This window comes from Prinia subflava, chromosome 27, assembly GCF_021018805.1.
Source record: "Prinia subflava isolate CZ2003 ecotype Zambia chromosome 27, Cam_Psub_1.2, whole genome shotgun sequence".
Taxonomy (NCBI): Eukaryota; Metazoa; Chordata; class Aves; order Passeriformes; family Cisticolidae; genus Prinia; species Prinia subflava.
In genome coordinates, this window is record NC_086273.1 from 2,731,289 (window position 1) to 2,754,614 (window position 23,326).

The following is a 23,326-nucleotide window of genomic DNA, read 5'->3' on the forward strand; positions in this document are numbered from 1 at the left end:
GCCCATTCCCTGCTGACCAGGGCCTGAGGGCCACTGTCCTGCACTGCTGCTGCCTGGCAGGGGCTGTGCAGGCCTGGCCAGGGAAAGGCTTTTCCTCAGGGCCAGGCTCTCTCTCTCCTTGCCTTGCCCAGGTGCTCCTGGCATTGCTGAGGGGCTCTCTGGGAATGGCAGTTCCAGCTGCAGGCTCAGGCCCAGCCCTGGGGCTCCTCCTGTGCAGGCTGAGCACAGCAATGGGGTGTCCCAGCTCCCTCTGCCCCGGGGAGCTCTGGGCAGGGCAGGCTGGCAGGCTGGGAATGAGCTGACTCTCCTCCAGCAGTGCCATGGACAGGAGCCCTGGTGTGTCCTGGGGATGCCATCCAAGCTGTGAGCTGCCTCCAGGGGACACTGGGGGACAGAAGTGTCCTTGGCCAGGAGTGGGGCTGAGACTCTGAGAAAGACTGAGCCAGTTTGCTCTGCTGTGGGTCCTTCTGCTCTCAGCTGTGTCAGCCTGATTTTCAGGGGAACACAGTGACTGCCCTTGATCTCAGAAAGGACAGCTGGGCACAGATGGATCGATAGAGCAGCTCCCTTCACTGAGTTGCAGCCAATGCTCTTGCATTGCAAACTTCTCTCTGTTTTCCCTGAGATCAACAAGAAACTCTTTGAAAGTTCCTATGACCCTTACTGTTCCTTAGCCCTGGGACAGGAGATGCTGCCAAGATCCTCTGCTTCAGGAGCACTTTGGGCTGACCAAATCCAACCCCGGGACTGGCCCCTGTCCCTGTTCCCATGAACCCACTGCTGCAGAGCAGAGCTGATCCCTCCGTGTCCATGGGCAGAGCCCCTGCTTGTCACAGCAACGGGGCCAGATCCCAGCAGAGCTCAAGGCACGGGGCTGAAGGAAGGGCTCTGAGAAAAGTCAAATTGGGTGGCACAGAATGGCACAGGCAGGGCTGGGAGAAAGGTCTTAGGCATTGCTCAGAAAAGTTTCCCCTGACTTGACACTGTCTCCTCTTTCAACAGGACTCCATGGCCAGAGACAGGAAATGTCCAACAGCAGCTCCATCAGCCACTTCCTCCTGCTGCCATTGGCACACACGCGGCAGCTGCAGCTCCTGCACTTCTGCCTCTTCCTGGCCATCTCCCTGGCTGCCCTCCTGGCCAACGGCCTCATCATCAGCGCCGTAGCCTGCGGCCACCTCCTGCACAGCCCCATGTTCTTCTTCCTGCTCAACCTGGCCCTCAGCGACCTGGGCTCCATCTGCACCACTGTGCCCAAAGCCATGCACAATTCCCTCACCAGCCTTTTTGCCCTTCTCTGGACACGCTCCAGCCCCTCCATATCCTTCCTAAATTGGGGGCCCAGAACTGGACACAGCACTCGAGGTGCAGCCTCACCAGTGCCGAGTACAGGGGAAGAATCCCTGCCCTGCTCCTGCTGCCCACACCATTCCTGATCCAGGCCAGGAGCCATTGGCCTTCTTGCCCACCTGCCCACACTGCTGCCTCATGTCCAGCCTGCTGTCCAGCACTGCCCCACGTCCCTTTCTGCCTGCCCACTGTCCAGCCACTCTGTCCCCAGCCTGGAGCACTGCAGGGCTTGTTGTGGCCAAAGTGCGGGACCCGGCCCTTGGTCTTGTTCAGCCTCACCCTGTTGGATTTGGGCCCTGGATCCAGCCTGTGCAGGGCCCTGTGCACAGCCCTCCTACCCTGCAGCACATCCACACTCACACCCAGCTTGGTGTCACCTGCAAATTTGCTGATGCTGGACTCAATCCCCTCCTGCAGATCCTCAGTGCAGATATTGCAATCCCCGCTGGCTGCCTCTGATCCCTAGGCCATCCTCTGGGTGCCCTGGGATGGCACTGTGATGAATAAACAATCTTAAACAATTTATTAGGGCCATTGTTATGATAACATCCCTCGTTGACTGTTCATTCCCCCTCTTCACAGATGTTTTAAGCACACCCCCTCCCCCACCAGTTACTGTTTATTTTTTAACCTGTTCCCTCTTACCGGGTCTTTGCTGAGCCTCGCTGATTCCCTGAAAGGGTGGTTGGGACTTGGAGGAGTAAGAACATGCTGGCTATGCAAATCAAGAAAGCCCAGGGCATGCTGGGAGGGAAAATCGGAGAAAAGACCACTCAAAACTGGAAAACTCTGCTGAACCAAGTGGTCAAAAGGACATGAATGGACAGTACACAAGTAAGGCTATCTCCTCCCTAAAGCTAATCAGTTGGGTCTCTTGCCATGACCAACAGGGACAGCACCCGAGATGACACCTCTAGACTTTTGAGCCAAACTGTGTTTTGATGCTCCTGTAAGAATGGAAATTTTGGCTTTATCTGCTCTTCAGTAGACAAAACTGCACCACCTCCCCTTCCAAGTCACTCCTGGGCATGGTGGTGGCATGTGTGTGACCTGGTGGGCCCCCACCCAAGCTGATCTCAATAAAGGCATTCAAAGGGAGTTTGTCTCTCTGCCCTGTTTTTATCATGGAATCCTGGAATTATGGAATCCTTTCTGTTCAAAAAGACCTCTGAGCTCATCCAGTCCAGCCATTTAGCCAGCAGTGTCATGCCCAGCACTAAACCATGTCCCTGAAGTGCCAAGGCCTGGACAACAGGCCCTGAGTGAGGCCTGGACAACAGGCCCTGAGCCAAAGGTGACCTCTGGGTGAACCTTCCAACCAAAGGTTATCTTTGTATCTGCTCATTAATGAAATATGCATGGTCATTAGCTCTGTCATAGATGTATCCACTCATTAGTCAAACATGACCTTTCTGTATTTAGAAGCTGGACAAGGCCATGAAATCCGACATCTGGCCTTGTTTGGGGCTGTATGGTCAGAGTCAGCTCCCTTGGTTTCTCCTTGAAGCTCCTGTGACGCCTGTGTAGTCACTTCCTGCTTTTTTTTTTTCCATTTTCTATGGCAAACAATACAACCACTAGGTCTAGCTTAAGCCTCTAATTATCATTAACCTATTGTTTGTTTATCTAATTTGCATCCTGATCAATATGAAATGCTTCTAACCCTTAGCTAAACTTAAACTCTTTAAAATCATGATTCACCAGGGTCAAGGAAAGCGGGGGGGACAGGGACTGGGAGAGGTGGAATGAGGGGTCCAGGATCTCTGTGCACAGGAAAGGAGAGTCCAGTAGTCCCCAGTGTCAGGGAGAGGGGGGTCACAAGGGTGTAGACACCCCAGGTGTCTGGCTGTGGGATTCCCAGGGGTCCTCAGGGGAAGGACCTGAGGGAAGGTAGGGTTGGGCATTGGGAAAGACAGGAGCAAGGAATAGAGAACAGACTTCTCCTTCCCACGGCCAAGGAGAAGGAAAGGTCTGGGGACTGGGAGAGCTGGGATGGCTGGGAAACAGGGTGCAGGGGGGGTCTTGATGCCAGATAAGGCGGTGCAAGGGGGGCCCCCATGCACAGGAATGGAGGCACGGGAAAGGGGGGTGCAGACACTGGAAAAGGTGGGATGAGGGTTCTAGGAGATCGCTGTGCCCAGGAAAGGAGGGTCCCAGGAGTCCACATGGTCAAGGAAAGGGTGGGTCACATGGTAGGGAGACCCGGGTTGGCTGGCAGTGGGAATTCTGGGGTTCTCCAGTGTTGAAGAAGGGGGTTCTTGGCAAAGGTAGAAAGGGAGATCTAGAGACTTTCAGGGTCAAGGAAAATGGAGAGGGGGCTGGGAGAGGCAGGATGTCTGGGAAAAGGGTGAGCAGGATAATGGGCTTTAGGGAGGATTCTGCTGCCAGATAAGGGGCATGGTGAAGGCGAGTCCTGGTGCACAGGAAAGAAGTTTCAGCAGGTCTCCTGTGCCCAGGACTGGGGGTTCACAGAGCTCCAGGTGCCCAGGAATGCAGGTTCAGGGGGGTCCAGCGCAGGGAATGGAAGTTCAGGGTCCCAGAGCCAGGGTCCTGCCCTCTTACTGCCCCTTCTGGGTGTCCTAGTGTCATGGGTTAGCACTGGCCAGATGTTAATGCACTTATGAGTGTATGTTTTTCCTAATGAGCTACTGTGAGATGTGGTCAAGAACAGAGCAGAGCAGGCCTAAAAGTTGAAAACAGAGAACAAAACTTTATTACATTACATAAGAACAAAAATAGAAAGGGAAACTCTAAACACACACAAAACCAGAAATGAAACCTTCCCAGAACATTTCTTCTCCTCCCCCAATTTCCACCCCCTACATGTTACTCTCCATAGACCAAACCCTTGGGTTTTAAATCAAACAATCACCACTCAAAAAAACCTAATCTTCAATTCAGCAAAGGAGAGAGAGAGCCTCTCTCGCACCACAGACTGCTCCTCAGAAAACACGGGTTATGTGTTTCCATGTCACCCATGGCACTCCCCGGAGAAGTCTGCCAGGGTGACACTCTCCTTTCCATGTCCAGTGCTCTCACCGCTGTCCATAGGCTGAAGCTGCATACAGGGCTCTTTTAAGGATGCTTGCATGCTGAGCTCTCCCCATTTTTCCCCTGGGGCCGAGGGTTCCGAGAGCAGGTCTCCCCTGAGGGCAGAGGGTGCCACCACACCCTCCCCCTCTCTTCTCTGTTTGCTCCACTCTTCAAGTGCCAGTCACTGTAGCAAAAGCAGAGGCAGCTGCATCCACCCAAATGCAGTTTATGTTCAAAAGAGACCTGAGTTCAGTCTATGGCTAACATTATGCAAGAAAAGTCCAGCTCAGAAGCCACTTCTCTTCAATCCCCTTCCCATCTAGGGTTCTTTCCAGTTGTGTTTTATCATCTCAGTCCCAGGCTGTTTTTCTTTCTCTTCTGAAACCACTAGCCATGAGAAGCAATGTCTGGGAAAAAGTTTCTTTCTCCCTCAGAAAGGGTTAACAGTTTCTGGCTCCCGGCAGGGCTGCAGGCTCAGGCACTCCCAGGCTCGGCAACTCTCACGCGCAGCTGGGCACCTTCTCCCGGGGAGGAAGGGTGGGGCGGGGGTATGGGGGACGGGACAGAAGGCACCTCCACAGTTTTCCACCTCTCCATCCTGGATGGGGCCAGCTCAGCTCCAGTCCTGTTCACTCTCTTCCCCCCCACCCCGGGGCCCCAGCTTATTTCAGCTGGGCCGCGTGGTTCCCCTCATCCCTGCCGCGTGGTTCCCCTCCCTCACTCAGCCTAAAGCTGAGCAGGGGAGGAGGCAAAGATGTTTCTCTGCTGAAACCGGAACCCAAAAAGAGACAGACCTTCTGGGAGTCCTTGCTTTTAACCCCTTGTGTTCTCAGAGGCGTGTCCAAACCTCCCAGTGGCTACTCCAAGTGCCAGCATAAAACCTGACCACTGATTGGTTTGCCCACAACTTCCTGGAATATTCACCTCCCCCTCAACCATGACACCTGGGTTGAAAAATGTAACCAAAAATGTGTATTCTATTTTCATCTGTTGAAGTCGGTTGGGAGATATTGTTCTTTATCTCTTGTAATTCTAGGGGTAGAAAGAGGGCGGATGCCTTCTGTTAATAGGAGCACTGATAACACCAGATAAGGCAGGGCCTCCTTATCTCTTCCTCCACCCATCCTCCTCCGAGGGACATCACCTGTGAATGGGCCATTGAAGGCCTTTCACATGACTGATAACATCACCTCATCCCATTGGGAGATGCTCCACCCAGTGGGAGGAGCCAAAGCCTTTCCACCAGGATAAAACCAGAAATCCCAAACACCAAGACAGCCTGTTTCCACTGGCTTCCCAGAGGACAACTGGACTTTCTTGAGGATCATCTCTGCTTCAATGGAGCCATAACTGTCACTCTGAGAGGACTTAATTCGGGCTGCTTCCAACCCCTGATCAACAGGATGTCAGGTTTGCATTCTCACTCTGTCAGTGGTCCATTGTACTATTGCATTTGTCTTATTTTATTTTTATCTTTCTTGTTGTTTGTTCTCTCTTTATTAAATTGTATTTCTGACTTGTAGTCTCACTGGTTTTGCTTTCAAACCAGCACACTGGGTGTGAAAAACGAGGTTCACTTTCCCAGTAAATTTAAAAATAGGTTTAATAAAATAAAAAAACAGACAGTTGGCAGACAGAAATCAAGCAAAGGATTAACAACCAGGTAACTTGGCATTTAGCTAAGTGCACACCTGCTATTTCAGAGACATTCTTTAAATATTCTTTCTATTGCATCAGTCTGTTACATATTCAAACTTTTCCACAAACTAGTTTCCATATTCCAGGAATTGTTATCATGGCTCCTCCTTGGATCTGCCCTTTTAGAGCATGTGTGTTTTCTGGCTGTGTCTTCATTATCACCCCCAGTTTGGGCTGTGGTCCATGTTTTCTTCAGGTGGCAGGTGTTGATAGTAATAGCCAGGTCTTCTTCACATGTTCATTGGATGTTTTCCCAATGAAACAGACAGTTCAATTGCAAGCATAACTATATATCAGCTATTCCACTACTATGGCTAAGCAAAACCATAAAATCTATATCCTTACAGCAAGGTTATTTCAACACCACACATGTAACAATCATTTTAATATTTACAAAAAGCCAATAGTATAATGTGCACCTATAACATGGGTTCCCCAGGAGCCCTGCTAGAGCCCCTCCTGGTTTCCCAGGAGCATCCCCAGGCACAGCAGTGGAACCATCATTGCACGGCTGTGGCCCCGCCCATCTCCCTGATACCAAAATGGCCAGAAAATCAACTTTCTAACACAATTTGTGGCATTAGAAAGCAGGAATTGTTTATCTGCACAGGACACACAGAGGACATCTCCTTATTCTATGAGACTTTACAAGAAGGTATTTATCTATCATAATAATACACATTCATTACAATGTGTTTCTACTCTAATACAGAAACATCACCTTCCTAGAACTCGTTTGTATGCATCTGCCTCTTATTGTCCTGGAAGGTCTCAGGGGGCTTCTGGTGGCTGTACTCACTGAATGCTTCGAGATTAAAAGTGACCTTTCCCATCTTCTTTGGGCTCATGCTGTTGCTTCTTGTTACATAACTTGCCAAAAACCCCACTGTAGTTTCTTTATCTGTTCCTCCACTAGTTCCAGCCATGTTTATCATCCTATGTGCACACCTTTACATCCCTTTATCTATTTTATCAGTTTGTCTTTAAGTTCCATCCAGCACCTTCAGGGGAACCGAGAATTTCCATTCTCTACGTAATTTAACAAGTCCCTCCTTCTCTTGAGACTGTTTCTCTTCTACTGCTCTTTCTATCAGTGATTCCTGACTGTTGGACTTCAAACCCAGCACTGATAGAAGTGCAACGTTCTTGTCCTAGAATAGCACAGATTCCTCCTTGGCCAGAAAGCAAATAATCCAAGGCCAGGCAGTTCTGTAGAGCCACAGTTCGTGTTTGTTAGAGCTCACAGGATGTGTTTTCGATGTTTTTATAGTATCATTTGCTACTTCTTCTAATGATCTATTTGATTTGTTGATGAAAACTCCATAGGATGAGGTGATGCCTAAAATCACAAGTCAAAGAATATCAAGATGATAAAAGACAGTTACCTTTAATGAAGGTCCTTCAGGAGCAAATATGGCAAAATGCACACATGATACAGGACCCTGACAGTTTTATAATTTTAACAAATTATCATACTTAACAGAAGTCATCCAATTAGAGAAACAGTTAACTAAGTAATCCCCTTTTTCATTCAGCACCCCCCACCCCCCCCCAAAGCCCCCTTCACCCCAGCTTCTAGCCCCACATTTATTAAGTCCATGATATATGGAAAAAATAAAACATCCTTGGTTCACTATAGAGGCAAGACTAAATAGGATTCCAGGAAAGTTATCATACTGTTCTAAAATCTAAGAGAATGGGTAGGAAAAGTACTAGAGCTAGTTAGGGATCTATATAACTACATAGGAGTAGTCTACAGAGCTATGAGTATATGAAAAATGTATAAAAAGCAAAAATATTTTTGGCATCAGAGGCAGCGCACATAGGGGGCAGTGTGAACCATAACCTTTTCCTTTCTGAAATTGGTCATCTTGGAGATAATTACCGTCTTTCTTAAGTGTTTTAACTATTTTTTCTGCACTCCAATGTGCAGATTGGTGTACTCTGTCTACTATTTCTTTCACAATTGCCTCGGGAACTATTACTTGTCCAGTGGGGATGACTGCCCATCCACCAGGGTGAAATCTAGAATTGAATGCTTCAATTAACTGGCAGTCTCTTGCACCATATTCTGGCTGACTGCCTAGTAGACCAACTTCTCATTGGGAACCCAAATGTGGATGCCTTTTTCTGTAGCCTCTTTGGCCGCCCTGTCAGCCAAGTAATTTCCTTATTTTGGCCCTATTTTACGTGACTGGTGTGTTCTACAGTGCAGAATTGCAACTTCAGCTTGTTTTTGTACTGCTTCCAGCAAGTGTAATATTTGTGTCCCATGTCTGATTGACATACCTTGTGCTGATAACAAACTTCTCTCTCCAGATTGCTCCATGGGCCAGCACTACACCAAAAGCATATTTAGAATCCATCCACATGTTTCTTTCACTCAGTTCCAATGCCTGTGTTAGAGCAACTGGTTTAGCCTCCAGTATGGAAACAATTGATATGAGAGCCTTAGATGGGCAGTGTTTAGAAGTCCATACCAAGGTTGGACTAGTAATTCTAAATTACTGATCCACCAGCTGACAATTCTGAGAAAGGCAAGCAACTGTTTTACAGTTCGTGGCTCGTGCTCAGTTTCCTTTGACCTCAGCGAATTTCAAATCTCAGAAAGGTCACACAGTCTTCTTCACCACTTGGGCCTTTGGCCTTGATACGCTGTGATTATTTAATGCTAAAAGGTTTACAAATTCAGCAGTCAGGTCTCAGCATTGTTCTTCAGTTTTGGTGGCTATCAGGATATCAACAACAAATTGTAACTCAGTCCCCTGGGGATTAAAGGTCTTCCATTCCTCTATTTCCTTTGCCAGTCAATTCTCAAAAGTTGGGGGACTAGTTTTGAATTCTTAATGTAATATAGTCCTGTCTGTGTATTTTCCTACTGAAATTCCTGGCTGTGGTGGCCTAGAGGTGTGCAGAAAAAGGTGTGTAAATCTATTACATTGACCCATTCAGGTTTTCCTCTAGTGTGGTTAAGAGTGTATATGGGTTAGCTGACGTACTATTTTGTTAATTGCTATTAGGTCTTGTACTAACACATAATCTCTACCATTAGTATTTTGTATTTTGGACTGGAAAAATTGGAGTATTTTATTTAGACTCCCATTGCACCAATAACTGGTACCTTAAAAATTTGTTAATGATTGGTAATAAGCCTTTCCAGCTTTCCAGTTTTAATGGATATTGGCTCCTGTGTCTGGTTTTAGTTTGATTCTTACAGGTTGCTCTCTTTTTGATTTTCCAGGAATATCACCAGCCCACACAATGGGGATTACTGCATCCTTAAGTTTCTTTGGGATAGGTTCAGACTGGGAAGTCAGTTCCTGTAAGGTAGAAAACGGAAGCTTTCACATATTCAGGCTCAGGGATTTTAGTGTGAATGCCCCCTTCTCAATACTTGATCTCTGCATTCCATTTTTCCAGTAAATTTTGAAAGGAACAGGGCATATGCCTTTATTAATATGCAGCTCTCTATTAAGGTGATCAGCTCATTATTAAAGTCATCAGCAGGATTGCAGAGTCCACTCGGAGTTTCCCACGCTGCTGCAGCCATCTGAAGGAGCAGGTGCTGTCCCAGCTCATCATTCCACTGCAAGCAGTAGATGCTGAGTCCTTGTTCTCATAGGAACAGCTAGGAGTTCTCTCTGGTCAACCATCAGGAGGCAGGGCGGATGAGCAGTCTGCTGAAAGGTGCAGAGTCAGCTCTTTACCCTCATGGAAACCTTTCAGAGTTCCCCATTCTCTCTCTCTCAGTCACTTGAGCGGGCCCGCTCCCTTTCCATTCAGACTCATAATACGTTATGGTCAGTCTTCAAACCAGGCCAGGGGGTGCATCCACTCCTTGCTCGGCCAGGGCACCCCCTGGATCTTTTCACTGTGTCCAGTCTTCCATTTTGGGGTATCTTTTATCCCCAGAGAACTCTCTCCCAGCGTGCTGTGTGTTCGTCTTATTTGCATATGCCCTCCTCAAGTAGGCAGCATGGGGGGGGGGAACTAGGTAAGCTCCGATTACAGTAAGCACAGCTAGGACAATCCCTTTGCTTTTAACATGCTAATGTAGGAATGCAGGACTGGCAGGGTGGCTGCTCAGCCCTGCCAGGGACGGGGGTCGCCTGTCTCCTCCTCGGGGGCAGGGGCTGCGACATCAGCCACAGCTGTCAGCCAGCCAGCTGGGCGGCCGCTTCCCGGGGGCAGCAGCCTCACCACAGCTTATGCGGTTCTCTGCAAAAGAGGAAAAACCCCCATTTTTCTGAAAAGCAGGGAGACAGCACGAATTGGGAGGAGGGTGGGGTTGCATTCTGAGCTCAGAGCTCTTTTAATATGCTAATGGCTGCTCTGTGCTTCCCTCTGGGGGGATGGGGGGACTGTCTGCTATGGAGCTAGGACAGAGATAGCCCGGCCCCTCCCAAGCAGGAAATTTGTTCATAACAAATTTCCTCCTAAAAATGGTTTTGTAGAGTTAGGCAAGTACAAAAGATGATGGGTTCCCCGTAATTTTTCCAGTTTGAATTTCATTGGATTGAAAAAGGGGCACATTTCACAAGTCCCAGTGGCATGGACAGTTGTGATAGAATCATCACTTAACTTCCCTTGCAGGGTATTTCACAACAAATAACCAGCCCCTGTGCCTACCAAAAATTCCAGTTTTCCATTTCCCAGCATGGCTGCTACCACAGACTCTGCTGGGGAAGAAACTTCTGGTCCCCTTCACAGATCCTCTGCTTTTGCTACGAGAGGGGGTTTGGAGAAGTCCTGGGTTTTAGGGGAGGACATTCCTGCTTCCTTTTTACAATATGCACACTGATTTGTTCCCAGTCTTCCTAATGAAGGTTGAGGAACTGAGCCCATTCCTCTGCCATGAGAGACCCCCACTCCCTGAGAGCGGGAGTCCTTTGCTGATTTCTTTTGTAACTGCTGTTATTTTCTGTGTAGTCAGTTCCTGCTGGGTTTTTTTTTTCCATTTTCTATGTACTGCCTGTTATAAATGCCAGGACAAATTTATTGCCAAATTCAATAATTTGGTTTATTAAAATTCAAATCACAAAATTTGGAATCAAATTACAGAATTTTAAGTAATAAAAAACAAAACAATACGAAACCCCACAAACAGCGACACTTACTTGACAGAATTTCTCCCGGGAAAAATGAGCCAAGGGTGACCCAGAGACACGGAACCTGGCCGTTGGTGTCTCTAGCTGGGTTCACACCTTGCCCACCTAGAGGCTTAACTTAAATACCCTTAATTTCACCCTCGGCAGCCCTTCTCCCATTGTTTTCACTAAGCACCGGCCATTAACTTTGTTTATACTAAATCCCAAAAGGGTCCCCTGGCCCATTCAAATGCTAATGTCTAGAGTTAGTCCTTGCTTTGAGTAATTTAACCGTCGTAGAAGTGTGTGATGATTCCTCTGGCACGTAGCATTTGATCAGTGGGAGTCCCTGCTCTGAGCCGTAGAAGTGTGTGATGATCCCTCTGGCACGTAACATTTGATCAGTGGGAGTCCTGGTGATTTTCGCTGCACGTAGGCAGGGGTAGGTTGGTCCGTGTTCATTGTCTCATCAGTGCCTCGTGTTCTCACCTTCTATTTTTGGACCAGGGAGATCAGGAGAGGTGCTTTACAGAAGTCCGTGAAACGTGCGGGTTGAGCAGACACACATACCTTTATACAATATATTACAGTTTCCAGTCTATAATTATTTATAGAACATGAATTAAATAACCTTTTTTTTCCACACTGCCCATACCAGATTGATTACCTGCTTATCTGTTTCTTGGATTTCATGTGGTTTTATTGAAATATCATTGAGGACTGTGACGTGAAAATAGCAGCCACGCAACTTTTACCTTCCCCCTGAACCTTGTCTTATCTTTACTGCTTTCTTATCTTTACTGCTTTCTTATTTATGCCTGCAGCAGGCCTTCTTAATCCTCTATGCATTGGACTTTGCAACTGCATTTAAACCTTCTTTCTCTTGACAATCTCAATGCTTAGAGCAGATATGTCCCATGCTACACATAGAACAACAACATTTAATTGTTTTATTTTCCTTCTCTAAAGCCTGAACAAAAGGATCTGAAGGTGTTAATGCCACAATCCTTTTGCTATTCAGCATGATTTCTCGAAGCAAAAAACATTTCAGTATACCTCACTTTGTCTCATTTTGTTCTTGATGCAAGAATAACATCAGTTGTAACAGAACATTATAGTGCCACCACCCATTGTTCACTGTCATCTCCACCACCCATTCCCTCACTCCATCTTTCCACAGGCTGGTCCATCACAGGTGTGAAAAAGGCATATTGTGTGTGTGGCTCTACGCAGATATTTACTATATGTAATATGCTAGGTAGAAAAGTTATGCAATATTAACATTTTAAATAATATAGTAAATGTAGTTTTTAACATTGAATCTAAGTAAGAATTGTGTGTAAGGTATTGTCCTTAGCTCAAAAGAAAAGGGAAGATAACCCGGAGGTTTCTACACAGAGAGAACAATTACAACAAGCCAGACCATGCATATCTCCTTGAATCCACAGAAACCACCTGGTCAAGCCAGACCCGATGACGCCAAAGGTTTAGCAGAAGGCTCTTGTCAAACGGGTTTTTCTTAGATAAAGTATGCTAATCATTAAAGTTTGTCCTCAAAAATAGAGAGGCTTCTCCCTAATGGGGCCCTTCTCCTTCGCAGCCTTTGTCTGGGAGGGAGGGGGGACGTAGTCCCGGGCTTACCTTCTTGCTCTTACTGTCTCATTATTTGTCCTGTCTCTGAAAACTTTTTAAACTTTTATTATTGTATTAATATTTTTGTAACCAATTTTTATTCTTTATTAAATTTTCATAAATTTCAAAAAGCGAGTGATTGGCGTTTATCACACAGGGGATGTGATAAATCCATTTGGTGCCTGCTTCTTGGCCACGTGTCTGTAAGGTTGGTTTGGAAATGCTTTCCACTGTGTGAGTCTGTTCTTTCTGCAGTGCTGTGTCCCCAGAACTTGTTTTCAAGGCCCAGGACATCATCTCAGGCAGTGACATGGGACACAGGGTATGTTTGCAGTCATCCAGTGGTTGTTTTCACCACCACAGGCACACAGCACTTGTCATGGTGGGTTTGGGGTAGAGTCAGTCTGCCAGGCCTCCCCATGCTTGGTACTCCAGCCCTTGTGAGCAAAACCTTCCCTAAATAGGTTTTTGATTTGGGAGGTCAAAAGCTCTTTAATTTGATATTTCTGAGCCCAAATCCTCCCTAAATGAGTGTTTCTTAGTTCCCTAAATTGGTGCTTTAGACACCAATATATCCTAAATGGATGTTTCTGAGCTCCAAATCTGTCTGAATTCCTGTTTCTGAGATAAAAATACCCCTAATTTGCTTTCTTTGAGACTCAGGGCTCCCTAAGTTGTTTTTTCTATAGCCAAAACCCTCCCCAAAATCAGTGTTCTGGAGCCTCAAAGCCTCCCAAAGTGATCTTTTTCAGTTCCAAAGATCCTTAGGTCACTATTACAGCACCCAAACGAATGAAGTAGAGTTTTTCTAAGCCATGAGGTTCCCAACATCAGTGTTCCAGAGCCCTGATGCCCCTAACTCCAGCTATGTGCCCTGTTTGCCACCAGACCATGGGGTTCACTCCCAGTGCTCCCAGTCCCCTCCCAGTGCATTCCCAGTGCCTCTGGGAGGCCTCCGGGAGCAGGGAGGGGCTGCTGGCTGTGCCCATTTCCCCCCACCCAGCCCAAGGAGCCCCTCCCTGATGGGAGCATTTTCACTTTCAGTTTTCCAACGGGAAATCGGGAAATCGGTGAAAATCGAGAACAGAGGTGCTGGGAGAGGAGGGAGGAGCCCGTGGGGGTGGGAACGGGAGCAGGCAGGGTGAGATATAACCGGGAGGAGCGGGCGAGGAGCAGCGTGAGGATCCTCCGGTGCTCACACCCCCACCGAGGAGCTGCTTCTTCCCAGCCTTGCCCGAGGTAAGCGCCAGCCCCTTGCTCCCGTGTTTCCCCGCAGCTTGCTCCTTCTGCTCCCTAAAGTAATGTTTCTGAGCCCAAAAGCTCCTGAATTGGAGTTTCTGAGCCCCTACCAACCCAAAACTGCTTGTTTGGATCTCAAAAGCTGCCTACATCAGGTTTTTTCTGAGCTGAAAGCATCCCTAAATGGTTTGGACAGCTGTGCCTAAGTGCTGATGGAATGCAGTGGAAGGGGAGAGGCTGTGCCAGAGGGAGTGTCGGGGAGGATGAGGATGGGAGGTGTGAAGAGCATCTGGGATACATGGGGATCCTCTACAAGATGGGCAAAGGTTGACTTGTGTGAGTGAGCACTGGAGGGGCCAGAAAGTGGGGACACTGTCTTGGCAGTTTAGAAACTCCTTGATCATCAGGGAGAGTTGGCAGCAGAGCTCTGGGAGCAACCTGAGGAGTCTGCAGGGCAGTGAGCAGGTTCCCACAGGGAATAGCAGCTACCCTGGCATTCATGGCCAGGCAAAGCAAAGGGTTCCAACAGCATGGGGGATCTTGGAACAAAGCCTTAGCAGAGCTGCCTGGTAGGTGAATAGAGGGGATGCTCATGGGGACCCACAAGAAAGAGCTGGTCAGGGATGTGCTCATCAGTGCCACCCTGGGCTGCCACAACCAGGGAATCGTGGGGTCCCAGGCACTGAAGGGCAGGGACTAAGGCCAGCAGCAGAGCACAGAGCTGGGGCTCCAGAGGAAAATGCTTTGATGAACTTGGGGTGCTGAACCACGTGGTGGCAGGGGCAGCAGCTCTGAAGGGTGAAAGGGCTGAGGAAATCTGACAGGCCCTACAGGGCAGCCAAGGGCAGGAATGGTCTTCCCAAGAGGCCATGAATTGATCTCCTGAGGCTTCTGGCTGAAGTGACCAGGTGAAAAGGCAGCATGTAGGAGGTGGAGCACATGAGCCAGCAGCAAAGAAAGCCAAAGCACCCTGGGCTGTGTGAGCAGGAGCACAGCCAGGGGAAGGGTTTGACCCCTCTGCACAGCACACTTACACCACACCTGCCCAGCAACATAGGTGCAGTGGCAGTCAGAAAGCCCTGCACTGGTGGGTCACTGAGGTGGGAATCCTCAGCTGTCCTTCAAGTACTGGTGGGATTTCCTTAAGAGTATCAGTGTCTGCAACAACAAAACCAACACCAGAAGTGTGACTGTGCCCAAAGAGAAATATCTGAGCAGAGCAGTCTGCAGCTGCAGTCGCCCTTCTGGCAAGGCCAATGGAATCACTGTTGGCAATGCAGCAGTGACACCCCCCCCACAAGATTTTACAAGCAGTGACCATCCCCCAGTGCTGGGCACTGCTGAGGCCCCTCCAGTGCTGTGTCCAGTTCTGCAAGGGAGAACTGAATGGGAAAAGGACACTGCTCCCTGCACCACCCTGGGGCCCTCACTGGGCTTTGCTGAGGCTTGAAGGAGCTCTGCTGCCCTCCAGAGTCCTCATGACTTTCAGTGCCTTTGCCTCATCGAGGCCCAGCTGTGCTGTAGAGGGTGGGAGGCCAGTCAGGAAGGGTTGGAGGGAGACCACAAAGTTAACATTTCGTACCATTCCCATTCAGAGTCCATTGTCCCTTTCTGCTCACTGTCTACAAATATGAATCCAGTACCTAATTCATTCCTACCAAAGAGAAAAAATTGTCAATTCAGGCCTTACTTATTTATTTAATCTTTTTTTCTATCTGATAGCAAAAATTGTTGCTGTGACTCTTGCTACACATTAACTGGGAGAAAAATAAAAGGTAAGTAGCGTATTGATGAGGCACAGCCTGGATGCCATAATTTAATTATGGGTAATTGTTTCTGTCTTTGATCTTAGCTGATCAAATAAATTTTAAATCTGAAAATATAATGACTTATTGTTTCATAGAGTATAACTTAGTAATATAAATGTAAAAATTAAAACAATAGCTCACCTTAGCACCCCAACCAAAGCATAATGAGATTTCATCACCACTCATACAGTCCTCCTGGATTTAGCTCAAATACTGCTATTAATGTTGTACTAGACTCAATGCATAATTCAAAATGTTGAATTTATTTGGCCTCTTTTAGCAGACCAGACTCTGTTGGTCTCTGGCAAACAGAGACATCACTGACAGTGCAGAAGAGTGAATTTCTTCTTCCTTTTTTTTTCTGGCCGTACTTTTTCTTTGTCCTCCCTTTCCCCCTGCTCCTCCCCTTCCATTTTCTTTTTCCTTCTCCTCTCCTCTCCTCCTTTTGTCCCCTCCCTTTTTTTTTCCCTCAAAGCTTCAGCTTTGGCTCAGGATTGCAGATCTGACCCTGCATAAAATAATTTTCCTGTCTAAACCAATTGTCAGGGCTCCTTCTAAATATGGGAGAGAGACAGCGAGAACAATTTGTCTCTGACTGTGAGAACTGGGGTGACCCATTCCTTGAAGCATGACCATCTTGCCAGGAGTGTTGGTCTGAAGTAAATGTCTGTGTTCATAACAGCAGAGGCACATTCAGGACAGCTCCACGTGTACATCATCTATTCATTGTTACTGTTTAGAAAGCCATCATTCTATCGTTCTGCTTTCAGGAGAAAAATACCTCAAATATTGAGTGGTTTGTGCCATTTATATTCTTTCTCTCCTTTCAGACCAGAGCAAAATAGGAAAGGGTAGTGGAAGGAAGTAAAGCAGAGTTCAGTTCTGGGGTTGGACCCCTGCAACAGCCATAAGCCCTGGGCCTGTGATTTCTCTTCGCTCCCTACTGGCATTTCTCTATTTACAGTCCTCAGTGGAGCTCTTTTCCTCACCGAGTCTCTATTTCCCTTTAACACCAGGAAAGCTTTCTCAACGTGCAGCAGCTTTTGGCAAGGGGTTCTTTAATTCAGTCCAGGTGCTCCTCCTTTTCTGGAAAATGGCCCTGGGCAAAGAAAACCAAAAAAGTCACAAGGAGCAGACAGCCCAGGGAAATGGAGGGCAAGAAGGAGAGGGGGAGCAAAGCAGGGCAGTGAGCTGTGCCCTGAGCAGACCTTTCCTCACTCCAGAGCAGTCCCTGTTTCTGCCTTCACCTTGTCGTTGCTGCTCTGATGGATGTGCTCAGAAGGGACAGGCGGCTTTGCTGGAAGGGTCATTGAGGCCATGCTTTCTGCAGCCAGCTCTGCAGAAGAGGATGTTAAGGAACCTTCCCAGTCTGACCGTTCCTGAGGCTCTCTGGCCACCACACTCCAGCCACCAGAGATGTTCAGTGCTGGCACTGGAGCCCCTCCACAGAAGTGGCTTCAGTCCCCCAATGGGCCCTGCTGGACTCCTCACATCCCCCACTCCCACACTCAGCCTCTGTGTCCTCCCTGCTTCCAGACCAGGTTTCCCACAGCAGAGTCTCAAATGTCTGATTCCATAAAGCCATTTATTCCCAGTGCAGGAACACAGGAACAGCCTGAGCTGTTCCTCCAACAAAGGAATCCCTCCGTTTTATCCCCTCACAGCCTACGTGCCCAAGGCTCAGGTCTGGGTCTTCCCCCCGAGCCCTTGGCTCCTGCTGGGTCTCTCAGTGTCCCTTCTCATGCTGAAGTGTTCTCTTGGTGCCCCTTGCAGGCAGTTCACAGGCTCTTGTCTCAGGCTCCCACCTGGAGCTCAACTTGCATCTGGCACTGCAGCTGCCCCCAGCCACCTGCACCAGGTGTGTTCACAACCAGGAGCAGGGGGGAGTGGGAGTGAGGTGGTTTCAGTTCTGTCTTTGTTACTCAGTTTGCTGCTCTCTTGGGAACTGCAGAGAAAGCAAAGCCATCATCTCCAAGTCGAGTCTGGTTTGCCCATGATGGCAACTGCTGAGGGATGTGCCAGGCCCTTAGTGAGCTCTTCAGCTGTATTTTTTCCTCCTGTCTAGTTAAAGAGGGGAAGTGAGAGAAGTTTGGTGGGCATCTGGCAGCCAGCCAGGTCACTTGTCCTTTCTCCATAGATTTCTTTATTAGTTGGTCAGGAAAACCTCCAGGATTTGAATCTGGAAGAATGGAAAAAGAAGCTGAGGCAGCTTCTTACCTCTGTGGAAAATTGTGCCTGGGGTTGAATAGCAGGTTCTGCACTCTGCAAAAGCATAAGGTCTTAATTTTGACCAAGGGAGATGATGTATGTGTCTGTGAGAATTCTCAGAGCTCCAGAGCAGGCAAGATGGGTGAGGAACCAGCTGGGATTACAGCAGAACATCTTATCAACTGCATTATCTTCTCTAGTCCTGTGCCCACCACAGAGATTTTGCCCCTCTTTTTCCTTGCATTGCAGAGTGAACCTTGAAAAAAGGAAACAGGAGACAAGAAAGAAGGACATGGCTCAATTTCTTTTTGGTAAGAGATGTTTTACTTCTGTTTAGACAGTGATGGAAGGGAAAATAAGTAATTTAAAAAATTCTGAATGGATCCAAGTATTGAGTAGTATAAGGGACACGTGTCCCAAAAAAGCTCATCAATGCTTTTTTTAAATCCTTAGGGAAACATTGTAGTGAAGATTCCACTTTTTCATTTTTCTTTTTCTTCTCATGAAACCAATGGGCACACACTCACACAAAAAACCAGTTCATGGCAGCATGCCCAAAGAGGCCAATTTGAGTCCATAAGTAAGAGTGGACTCGTGGATCCCATTCCACCTGTCTGTGGCCATCCTTGGGAACCTTTGGGATGCAATGTGGTGTGTTATCCCTGAGAGGAGTGAGGCCAGTGGAGATCTCTCCTCTGGGCACGTTGCCTGCAGAATCCCTTTCCAGAGCACAGTGGAAGGACTGGCCTTTGGGATGGGATCAGTTTGGTCAGAGGGGTGACTTTCTTTAACAAGAGATATGTCCTGCTCTAGCAGGGGGTGTTGCTGAGCAAGACTTTGAGGATTCAGGCTGAAATGAATGTGCCAGGGGACAGTGAAGGGACCTGGGAGCTCCCTCTCCACTCCCGGGGTGTGAGGAAGAAGAGTGGGTGGCTGTACTCTGGTGGGACCGAGACACCTGTGTGGTGCCTGAGTGCTGTAGCAGCTGAGGCAGCTTCCTGGCCCAGGAGAGCCTCAGTGGGCCCCAAGGGTCAGAAACCCCCCAGCACTGCTGTGGGGCTCCTGTTCCACAGGACCTCATGGTTCCTGGGCCAGCTGCAGGATGTGTTCTGCCTCAAAACCTGCTCAGTGCAGTCCTGGAGTTCCCTGGGGAAAGGCCCTTGTTAAATGTCCTGTTTTTCTTTTTGCTTTTATTTTCATATGTACCTGATGTCCAGGAAAGGCGGCTGTAAGCTTTCTGGCTGCAAGTGCTGTAGAAATGGCATTCAACGCATTAAGTAAGTGTGCTGGATCCCATTCCTCTTGTCCGTGGCTGTTCTTGGAAACCTTTGGGATGTGGTGTGTTACCCCTGAGAGAAGTGAGGCCAGTGGAGGTCACTCCCCCAAGCACGTTGCCTGCAGAATCCCTTCCAGAGCACAGCAGAAGGCCTGGCCTTTGGGGTGGGATCAGTTTGGGTCAGGGGTTTGACCTTCTTTTACCAAGACACATCCTACTCTAATGGAGGCTGTTCCTGGCAGTTGGCAATGATTTCAAAGACATGGCATATCCCTTCTGGGATTTCCTTTCCTTTCTTTGAGCACTAAAGGAGGAATCTCATCCTGGGCTTAGCTACAGACACAAAAGGCAGAAGCCTATCTGTGCAGGTGAGTGCCAGTCCTTGCCCACACTACCTGGAAACCCCTGCCAAGCAAGAAGGAGATCCAGAGGTCTGTCATGCATGAGGGCCCAGTGCAGTTAGATCAAACAATCCCACCTGACCATAAATTCCCATTTCCAAAGGCCTCTAGCCAGTCCTTTGTTATATTGCCCATCCCCATGCTGATGCCCAGGACCCCAGGATCCCAGGGTGCAGAGATGTCCCAGCTGTGGGCTTTTCCCAGCATAGACCAGGACAGCCTGGAGGAGAGGAAACCAAAAACCAACCTGTGGGAAGACCCAAGAAGAGACCCTCAAGAAGAGACTTTAAAACAGAGGATTTGATCACCCTCAGCAGGATGAGTGGTCTTCCCTTTAAACAAGGAATATCAGTTTCCCACTGACACCAATTCTTTTCTACAGAAAGGAGAAAGAAGGAGCAGACCAGAAAAGCTGTGGAATGTAAGATAGATGAAGCCTTCCAGAAGCTTGAGTTAAAAATAAAGGCCTTGCAGGAATCTTTCACAAAATTGCGGGAGTCCAGACAGTGTGAGCTGCATGACCTCAGAGCAAACCTGGAGAAACAAGGTGAGCAGGGCCATTGCCAAGCAGGCTTTCATCCATCTGAAGACAGCAGCTGCTGTGCAGGCCAACTGGGCTGTGAGCTCACCCTGCTACGCTCCTCACAGGGGATGAGGAGGGACAGTCCTTCCCTGGGGAGCAGCTTCTGTGATCCGTGGCACTGAAACACCTCCATGCTGAAGTGTTCTCTGCAGGTGCAGGTGGTCAAAGTTCCTCTTCTGTCCCTCATCTTTGCAGAGGGTGTGTGCTGGGAGTTCTCTCATTGCTTCAACCTTGTTAAGGTTGCCCCCACTGAAGTCCTGCCCCTGTCTGTCTCCCTTTTCCCACTGCCCTTCTCCAGTCCCCCCAGTGCTGGTCCCATGCTGGGGCACATGTGAGACCAGCCTTGATTCCCTGTTGATCAGCAGGGAGAGGAGCTTCCCTGGGCAGAGCCTGGATGTGTCTGTGAGTACAGGGCCTGTGGAGAGCAGCTCTGCCTGCAGGAGCTGGTGCTGGGAAGGGGAAGGAGCCAGCTGGGGCACAGACAGCAGTGTGGCCTGGCTGGCCCCAGACTGTGCCCTGGGCCTGGCTCAGGCAGGACACAAATTGTGTTGGGAACGGGCTCTTGGCCTCAGGGCAGGGAAAGCTGAGGAACGATTGGTCTTCCCTGACCATGGTCCTGTTCTTGCTCCAGCTGCAGCCAGCAAAGCCAGGGCCAGGAGCAGCCCAGAGGAGTCCAGGAAAACCCCTGGAGTTCCTGCTGGCTCAAACCATTGTGGGCTGAGAATTAAATCTCTGGCCTACTTTTCAAAGCTGGAACCCTATTTATTGAGCTACAGAAAGCACAAATGAGATGCTGAAAAGGGATGAAAGTATACTCAGTATATACCTCCCTGCTAATAGTCTGAGGATAAAGGGGAAAGCATTCCCAGACTGTGCCTCATGGCCAAACAGAATTCCTCTGAGGGGAGGATTTCTAAGGGGGAATGAGGAAGGAAAAAACCACCCACAGGAGAGCCCTGAGGAGCGACCCTCTGTACGGGAGGTTAAATCAGAGCCTTTGGGCTTCCTTGTGTCAGATAGCTGGGCTCCTGCTCAGGGAGGGAACATTAGTGACATCTTTCTTTCTTCACAGGAAAAGAGGAGAACTTTGTAAGGGTCCTGTTATCCTGTATGGAGAACCAAATCCACTTACTCTCCCAAAACATTCAAGCTCTGCAAAAAGATGTGCAGGAATGGCCAGAGACCACAAAGTATGAGCTTGATTGTCTCAGAGCAGACCTGGAGAAGCAAGGTGAGCAGGGCCATTGCCAAGCAGACTTCCATCTCTCTGAAGACAGCAGCTGCTGTGCAGGCCAACCAGCCTGTGAGCTCACCCTGCTCAGCTCCTCACAGGGGATGAGGAGGGACACTCCTTCCCTGGGGAGCAGCTTCTGTGATCCGTGGCACTGAAACACCTCCATGCTGAAGTGTTCTCTGCAGGTGCAGGTGGTCAAAGTCCCTCTTCTGTCCCTCATCTTTGCAGAGGGTGTGTGCTGGGAGTTCTCTCATTGCCTCATACTTGTTAAGGTTGCCCCCACGGAAGTCCAGTTCCCGTGTCTCTCCCTTTCCCCACTGCCCTTCTCCAGCCCCCCCAGTGCTGGTCCCATGCTGGGGCACATGTGAGATCAGCTTTGATTCCCTGTTGATCAGCAGGGAGAGGAGCTTCCCTGAGCAGAGCCTGTGAGTGCAGAGACCCTCTGTCAGAGACATTAAACCAGAGCATTTGGGTATCCTTGTTTCAGACAGCTTGTCTGCTCCTCAAGGAGGAATCATTACTGACCCAGTGGCATTGTTCTTTCTTCACAGGAAAGAAAGAGGAGGAAATTTCAAGGGCCCTGGTATCCAGAGTGAGTGTGAAATTCCAGCAACTCTGCCAAAATATTGAAACTCTGGAAAAAGTTTTACAGAAATTACTGGAGTCAGCACAGCATGAGTTTCAGCTTCTCAGTGAAGGCCTGGAGAAGTAACAAGCTAAGCAGAGCCAAGCCAAGTCTACTGTGAAGTAGACTTCGATCTCTCTGAAGGCAAAAGCTGCTCTACAGCCCAGCCACCCTGTGAGCTCATCCTGCTCAGCTCCTCCGAGGGGATGGGGAAGGACAGTCCTTACCTGGGTAGAGGCCCAAAGCAGCTGACTTTAGTCATGGGATGCACCACTACAATCCATCCTGCAACTGAAGTCAGCTTTTCTGGGCCTTCAGCTTTTGTGCCCTGTGACACTAAAACACCTCTCTGCTGAAGTGTTCTCTGCTGGTGCTCAAATCCCCTCTTGGCTCTCTCATCTTTGAAGAGTATTTGTGGGTATGACCTGACATGTGGTAAAGGTGTCCAAATCCTCCTGCCCACTCACCTTCTTCATGACAGAGTGTTGTCTGCCACAGCCTTCAGATGCTGTGTGGGGAGATGGAGAGAGATGATTCCTGCCCTCCATCCTGCCCCCCGGGCCTTTGCCAAACCCTAAGGAATACCCACAGGGCCAGTGCCCTTTCCTCAGCCCTCTTGCAGCCCATCCATCCAAACCAATTGAAAGAACCTGGTGAGGAACAAGCCCAGTCACCCACCCAGGCTCAGGGCTGGCCTGGTGGAAAGCAGCTCTGCAGAGAAGGATCTGGGGGTTCTGGTGGACAGAGAGCTGTCCAAGAGTCAGCAATGTGTCTTTGTGGCCAAGAAGGCCAGCGGCTGCCTGGGCTGCCTTAGGGAGAGCTTTGCCAACCTCCAAGGGAAGAGCAGCCCTAGTGGGGCACATCTGGAGCTCTGTGTCCCATGCTGGGCTCCTCAGTACTGGAGAAACCTTAAGCTCTTGGGACAGGCCCAGCAGAGGACTACAAAGATGATCAGAGGCCTGGGGCATCTCCCTGGTGAGGAGAGGCTGAGGCAGCTTGGTCTGGAGGCTAAGAGGGGATCTCATCAATCGACAGCAGTGTTTCAAGGGTGGGTGTCAGGAAGATGGAGCTGGGCTGTTCTTGGTGGGGCTGAGGAATGGGATGAGAGGCAATGGACAGAAACAGAAAAAAAGGAATTTCCACCTAAACACA

General features: G+C 48.9%; 1 protein-coding gene and 1 long non-coding RNA gene across 2 annotated transcripts in view; both read left to right on the forward strand.

The window, feature by feature from the left end:
• Positions 1-23,326, forward strand: part of LOC134562336 (zinc finger protein 664-like) — a 455,591-nt gene that overhangs the window by 351,284 nt on the left and 80,981 nt on the right.
• Positions 13,901-20,367, forward strand: LOC134562467 (uncharacterized). Its single transcript, XR_010083175.1, has 5 exons — positions 13,901-14,039; positions 15,762-15,814; positions 18,305-18,366; positions 19,273-19,332; positions 20,115-20,367. It is a non-coding gene; the product is annotated as an uncharacterized LOC134562467 (long non-coding RNA).